The sequence below is a fragment of the Pan paniscus genome, chromosome 22 (assembly GCF_029289425.2).
Source record: "Pan paniscus chromosome 22, NHGRI_mPanPan1-v2.0_pri, whole genome shotgun sequence".
Taxonomy (NCBI): Eukaryota; Metazoa; Chordata; class Mammalia; order Primates; family Hominidae; genus Pan; species Pan paniscus.
In genome coordinates this window covers 33,153,320-33,158,850 of record NC_073271.2, presented here as the reverse complement: position 1 = coordinate 33,158,850, position 5,531 = coordinate 33,153,320, and the positions used below count along the sequence as shown (strand labels likewise).

General features: G+C 50.1%; 1 non-coding gene across 1 annotated transcript; it reads right to left on the bottom strand.

Moving 5' to 3' along the window:
- Window positions 1-1,865: 1,865 nt before the first annotated feature.
- LOC112438109 (U6 spliceosomal RNA) lies at window positions 1,866-1,970 on the bottom strand. The gene has a single exon (XR_003026592.1). It is a non-coding gene; the product is annotated as a U6 spliceosomal RNA (small nuclear RNA).
- Window positions 1,971-5,531: the final 3,561 nt, after the last annotated feature.

Here is a 5,531-nt window from a genome sequence, read left to right as displayed (position 1 = left end):
GTGGAGAGGAACCAGCCGTGGATGGGGCCCTAGAATTCCCAAGAGCATATGCCCTTTGTCTTCACTACCAGGGTGAGTAGGGAAGGGCCATCAGGTTGGGGGAGGGTTAGGTGTGTCTGAGCTCAGACTCTCCTTGGGCGGGTCTTGCTGCGGCTGCTTTGGGGGATGGAGGTGAGTTTCCCAGGTCAGTGGAGTTGTGTACCTAGGAGGATTGTGGCTGCTGCTGAGTCATGCAGGTTGTCAGGGAAGTGGGGGAAAGCTGGCAGTTACAGGCCTCACCCAGCTCCCATGCAATAAAAAAGGGCCAGTCTCACTCCCACCATGCACCACTAACAGAGTCTGTTTCCAAGCAGTGGGCGACACAGGCTTGAGAACTTGCCCCGGGCTACCTGCCTCCCAGCTGCGAAAGAAAAGGGCATGGTTCTTCCCCTGCCTGTGGAATCTGCACCCTGGATTCATGCCCTCCCCTGAGTTCTGACAGGGAGGCTTCTCGCCCCAGTTCAGCTGGAGATTTCCTTCTCCCTGTAGCATATCCCCCCACTCCTCTAGCTGCTCTCCCAATGGGTCCCTGCGGTGCCAGGCAGCAATGGCCTGCTTGGGGACCCAGCGAGCTCCCAAGGCCTTTCCCAGTGCTTCCTCTACCCCTGTATTTCACTTGGCTCTCTAACTTGACTCAGCTCCAGGTAAGGTCAGAAACTTCTCCCGCAAACAGACCTTTAGTTTCTCCAGTGGGGGTGTGTGTTCAGGAGAAAAGGATCTCCCTTTCCCACTTCTGCAGTTGGGGCGCTCACAGTATTTGGGGTGTCTCCTGGGTCCTGCAGGAGACAGAGAGTCTGTGGGTTCTCTCAAGATTGCTGATTTGTTCTTGCAGTCAATTCGGAGCTAAAATTCACTATGCGAGCCTCCGCCCATTGCTCTGTCCATTCGAGTTGGAGCTACAATCTAGTCCTGCCTCCCATCCGCCATAATGATCCCTACTCGAGTTGCCTAATTTAAACCTGCCTAAATCATCTTTTGTAAATGATTTGCAGCAACTTTCTGTAATATGTAAAGACCTTCAGCAACAATGAAAGTAGCCTGGCAAACTCTTCTATGTCAGGGTAGCAAAATGCAAAGAGAAGAAATATATTACTCAGATTGTAGACATACACCAATTTGTAAATAGGTCTCAATTGCAGCTTACCACATTTTTTGTTTGTCTGTTTTGAGACAGGGTCTCACTCTTTCACCCAGGCTAGAGAGTTCAGTGGCATGATCATAACTCATTGCAGCCTTAAACCCCTGGGCTCAACTGATCCTCCTGCATCAGCCTCCTGAGTAGCTGGGACTTACAGGCATGTGGCACAACACCCAGCTAATTTTTGTGTGTGTTTGTGTGTGTAGAGATGTGTCTTGCTATGTTTCCCAGACTGCATATTTTTTTAAAAAAAAGAATATAGGAAGCACAATTCTTAAATTATGTAAAATAATGTGCTTTTCCTTTTGGAGATTTACAAGATACTTTAGAAACTTCTGGAGCATCCGTATCATTGGCAAGGGCACCCACTGCCACTTTTTTGCAGCCTGCAAACATCAACTGATAGAAGGCCAGATAAACCAACGTATCTATGAATCAGACCCTACTCTTATTTCTCAGAAAAATTATGAGTTCAAATTCCCTTTTCCATGCTTTAGTTTTTCTTTTCTGGTTGCACAACATAGTATCTTTGAGGAAATCCTTCCATAAAGAGAATTCCATCTTGGCAGCATCTTATGTCAGTCAGTAAGTGTCCAAGGCATAAAAAGTTTCTTTAAAAGTCGTTTGCGTGCTAAACCTTTGCAAGAAAGCTGCTCTTAAAAACCTGTCTCAGGATTGGACTTTTTTTTTTAATGTGGAGCGCTTCATGAATTTGTGTGTCATCCTTTCACAGGAGCCATGCTAATCCTCTCTGTATCATTCCAGTTGTAGTATACGTGCAGCTGAAATGAGCAGGGGCTTGGACTGTTGGTGAGATGTTGCTTTATCATGATGTCCTTCTGAATGGGACAACTGAGTACCCCAGTGGAGTCAGGATGCATCTGCCTTTTGCTTTGCAGCCAGAAAAAGGAAGGATGTGCAAACCACACATGTCCGCTCTGGGCTCACCCCAAACCTGGGCATCTTTTACTGCACGTGAACACTTCCTCCGAGAATCCCTCAGACACTTACCCCCAGCTGCTGCTGCTGATAGGACCCTGCCCCTGCTTGTTGGCCTGTCTTGGCTTCACCTCGTAGCAGCAGAGGAAGCCGAGATCACCCCACTGCACTCCAGTCTGGGCGACAGAGTGAGACTTCATCTCAAAAACAAACAAACAAAAAGAATTGCTAGAAAAATAAAATTTAAAAAAGACAAACAATAGAAACCTGATTTTTTTTTTTAAACTAGACTCAATAAACAAAAACTTTCCCTGTCAAATTCCTATAGAAGTTTCTCAACATTTCTGTCAACTCCTGGCCACCTCATCGCAGGCTGGTAACACAGGCCATGGCTAGGCCCCAGTACGCAGATCCCACTTAGAGGATCATTGGTTTCATTACTTGTGTTCCCACTAGACTTTGAGCTCTGGGGGGTGGGAGGAGGGTCACCTGCCCTATTCACCACTATGTCCCTAAGGCCTAGAATGGTACCTGGCACATAGTAGGTATTCAATGCATTCTTAGTGAATGACTCAAGTGGTTCAATGAACAAGCAGCCAGTGACAAAGGAGGGCATATGGAAAGAGGGGTCCACGGGATGTTTGGCCAGGTTGGTCACTGTTGGCCCAGTGGCAGGGTACAGGCTGTGAAGACTGCAAGCATTCTGGGGACCCACAGGGGTGCAAGGACAACTCCTGCTGTCCAGGCTCGTGGCAGTCAGGAGAGGCCCAGGGCAGTGGCCGCTGCCCAGGCAGAAGCCACCCCTTATCTCAGGACAGCTCAGCATGGGCTGTGCCCCTGTTCTGCCTGGCAGCCCCTCTGATCTCTAACCAGAGTCCCTGTGAGGGCCCTGGATGGAAATTCCGACGGGGCCCATTGATGGGGGTCCCTGGGTAGGGGGCAGGCACCTGAGGAGAGATGGAGAGTGACCCTGAGGAGGCAGGTTTCGGGGGGTGGTGGCCAGCTGTCCTCTCTCCTCTGCTAGTGCAGGGCCCTAAGCAATGTGCAACCTGGACTGGGTATCAGAGCAAGGCCAGCAGGGACTAATGCCTGAAATAGAGACGGCTTCTGCGGGGGCTCAGGAACAGGAGAAAGACAGGAGGCAGCAAGTCAAGTCAGCCAGGCTTCCAAGGTTGGCCCCTGCCGTGTAAGACACCTGACTTCAAGAGAAAGCCACAGTGCAGGTAAGGAAACTGAACTTTTCTGGACTTATCAGCCTGGCCAGAAAAATGTTGTGGGCAAAACACTCAGGACAGAGAGCAGTGGGCCAGGGGTGGTGGCTGGACCCAGGAGCCTCCAGGACACAGGGAGGAAGTGACCGCAAGGTCAGACAGGAAGCCTGAGCCGTGGGACTCCTTGGGGGCATTCATGGGGAAGGCAGAGAGAGGCAGGGCAGGGCCAAGAGAGAGCTGCAGAATGAAAGCACAGCCAGGAGAGACCAGAAGAGGGGAACCAGAGACTGAGCCCCAAGATGGGGATTCTACGAGCCTGGGCCTGGCCCGCCTGCTGTCCCTGGGAAGCCATCTGGTCCAGCCAAGTTGGAAGGCGTGGTAGCCTTGGGAGACATCCCCAAAGTTCCCTAATTTTTTTTTTTTTTTTTTTTTGAGACGGAGCCTTGCTGTGTCGCCCAGGCTGGAGTGCAGTGGCGCAGTCTCGGCTCACTGAAACCTCTGTTTCTCGGGTTCAAGTGATTTTCCTGCCTCAACCTGTGAAGTAACTGAGATTACAGGTGTGCGCCACCATGCCCAGCTAATTTTTGTATTTTTAGTAGAGATGAGGTTTCACCATGTTGGCCAGGCTGGTCTCGAACTCCTGACCTCAGGTGATCTGCCCACCTCCGCCTCCCAAAGTGCTGGGATTACAGGCGTGAGCCACCGTGCCCAGCCACAAAGTTCTCTATTAATAAAAGGCCCCAGGAAAGGCAGGCCCAGACAGAAAAAACTATGCTTTACCATCTCTAGAGAGTCTATATGCCCACTATTTTTATTTTTGTTTCTTTCTGTTTATTTTCCTATCACAATTAGTAGGAAGATATTTCAAATAAAAAGGACTATATACAGGCCAGGCGCGGCGGCTCACTCCTATAATCCCAGCACTTTGGGAGGCTGAGGCAGGTGGATCACTTGAGCTCAGGAAATCGAGACCAGCCTGGGCAACATGGCAAAACCCTGTCTCTACAAAAAATACAAAAATTAGTCAGGTGTGGTGGTATGCACCTGTAGTCTCAGCTACTTGGGGGGCTGAGGCAGGAGAATTGCTTGAACCTGGGAGGCAGAAATTGCAATGAGCCAGGATCACACCACTGCACGCCAGCCTGGGCGGCAGAGCAAGACACTGTCTCATAAAAATAAATAAAATAAATAAATAAATAAATAAATAAATAAATAAAAGAAAAGAAAAAAGACTGTATCCAAATTGACCTATGGGAAAGTCATTTTTATAGGTCAAACTGGTCACATATCAGCATTGCACATGGTTCTGCCTGATGCATCTGGGTCCAGGACAGAAGGCAGTGGGGGCAAGGGCCACAAACCTCTTCCTCAGACAGCTCTGGGTGTGGAGCAGAGCGGTCCCCAAGATACCAGAGGCTGATGGCAGCTGTGAAGAGAGAAGGACGGCTGCTGCACCCCCAGAGCAGAGGGAAAAGGGACGGTCACAGGGAAATTGACTCAGAAAAGCAAATGGGCCGGGTCATCCCTCGGGGAGGAGGGCCCTGGGGCCGACTCTCAGGTGGTCTGTGTCCCCAGCCAGGTCTTTCCAGGCAAGTCTTAGGATGTACTCAGCCAGTTCTCAAGATAGTCACCAACCTGAAAACCTCAGGGCCAAGCCGACCCAGGCAAACACACTGTGCATATGGCCTGGTGAAGCTGGCCCCGTGCCATGTCCATACTGTTTGAAATGTAAGTCTGTGTTGGTTTCAGCTCAGGGTTTTGTTTTAGTTTGATGTTTTTGAGACAGAGTCTCACTCTGTTGCCCAGGCTAGAGTGCAGTGGTGCAATCTCGGCTCACTGCAACTTTCACCTCCCGAGTTCAAGTGATTCTCCTGCCTCAGCCTCCCGAGTAGCTGGTATTACAGGTATGCGCCACACCTGGCTAATTTTTGTATTTTTAATAGAGACAGGGTTTCTCCATGTTGGCCAGGCTGGTCTCAAACTCCTGACCTCAAGTGATCCACCCGCCTCGGCCTCCCAAAGTGCTGGGATTATAGCCATGAGCCACTGCACCTGGCCTAGCTCAGGATTTTAAATGGATTAGTGAGTTGTTTGTTTTTCCCCAGGGCACCTCAGCTTTTCAATGTGTGGCCACCCCCACTCTCATGTCCCTGGGCAGCTCAACACTAAATATCCAACCACCCCTTCTGGTGTGATGAGGCTGC